The following is a 1,846-nucleotide window of genomic DNA, read 5'->3' as shown; positions in this document are numbered from 1 at the left end:
TATATATTTATATATATATATATATATATATACATATATTTATATACCCACACAAAACATACATAAGATGCGATGGGTAAATTGTCGCTATTTTATATTCTTAATTTCGTGCATGTGCATTGTTTGCTTTTGATTTTGTCTACTACACAGTATGGTAGGGTCAGCTGGGCACCGTCTTTAAGAAAAACAGTACAATGACGCAATTCACTCTGCCAGAAATTTGAAAACGATACGCTGTCCTGCTTACTAATCGCGCTGGAAGCTCCAATACGAACAGATGGCGAACACAGAACAACCGTTGACTTATCATGTCCCTAAACATGTACCGAGAGTAATAAAATTCAAAAATCCAGTCAACATCATGGTGTTTGGAGTGATCACTAGTGATGGTGACGTTATCCCTCCATTTATCTTCCCACACGGGATGCCTACACCAAGTGCCTTGTGTCAAGAGGGTGGCTGCTGGGAGACCCTATGTCTGACAGTTGGACTCTGCACCATGCTACACAAGCTGGAGAACCTAATCATGGCTGCCAGACAATTTCTGCAACCACATCATCCTTAACATCTGGCCACCTAATTCCCCAGACTGCAACCCCATGGATTATTATGTGTGACGTGCAGTTGAACGAAAGACCTACAAAAATCTTTGTAACACCAGAGATGAACTGAATGCAAGGATTTTGGCAAGATTCACCAACTTAAACAAGGAGACCATCCAGAAGAGTTGCAGATTCCGAAGTCGTTTGGAGGCCGTGTGTGTGAGTCTTTGTGTCTGTGTTTGTCCCACCACCACCACTGAAAACCAACGTTAATGTGTTTACGGCCCCCATAACTTAGCAGTTCAACAAAAGATACCGATAGAATAAGTAACAGGCTTTAAAAATGTAAGTCCTGGGATCGATTGTTTTGACTAAAATCCTTCAAGGCAGTGCCCCGCATGACTGCAGTCAAATGACTGAAACAAGTAAAAAGATAAAAGATAAACGAGAAGGGAGCAAGCTGGTAGAAAACCTTTTGTGACTTGTCAATACCGCGTACCTGAAATGAGGTTATGTGCGTGTGTGTGTGTGTGTGTATACATATATGTATATATAAATACACACATATATACATACATACATAAAAAATGTATAAACAAACGACGTAACGTATATTGAATGTATAAACGAACGGGAGATAAACAGAAGGTCCGTAATTCGTCATCAGTTATCGACCAATTTGTAATATTCAGTTTCACACCTTTAACCATAAGAGTACTTCCCAATTGGCGGTGCCCGCTAAAAAAGGTTTTCTTGGGGAGAATTAGGGACAAGAGCAAACAAAACAAAACCAACAAAATGACACAGAGTGTGATTTAGGATGGTGAACGAGGACGAACAGTCGAACAAAATATGGCCTTAGGCCAAGAAGATAAGAAAATGGGTAACGCTTAGAAATCGTCTTGAAGGATAGAGAACGGAGAGGCAGAGAATTTTCGACTGGTCAAGTGAATCAGTGGAGGCAAAGATGCGTCTCATTTACTTGACAATTTATGCACCACATTGCAGAAATCACAATGTAAGTATATCTGAAAGGATAGTCTTACACTGTTGTACCGTTGAATTACAAATAATGCTCATCTGTTATGTTCGGGTGACCCTATAGCTTCCAATGGTACAACTGTATTCGTCTTTGCTTAGGAAAAATGATTAAATTGTGGGTGTGAAGTCCCCATGAAGGGGTTTTGTAACTTTTAAGAAGAAATTTTAGAAATATTACTTTATTTGTGTGTAATATGTATGATTAAAATTTCATCAACATGGAAAATATATGAATTTTCATGGGGGTTATGGCCGTTATGCAT

This window comes from Octopus bimaculoides, chromosome 3 (assembly GCF_001194135.2).
Source record: "Octopus bimaculoides isolate UCB-OBI-ISO-001 chromosome 3, ASM119413v2, whole genome shotgun sequence".
Taxonomy (NCBI): domain Eukaryota; kingdom Metazoa; phylum Mollusca; class Cephalopoda; order Octopoda; family Octopodidae; genus Octopus; species Octopus bimaculoides.
The sequence above is the reverse complement of the archived record's forward strand: the minus strand, read 5'-3'. Positions refer to the sequence as shown.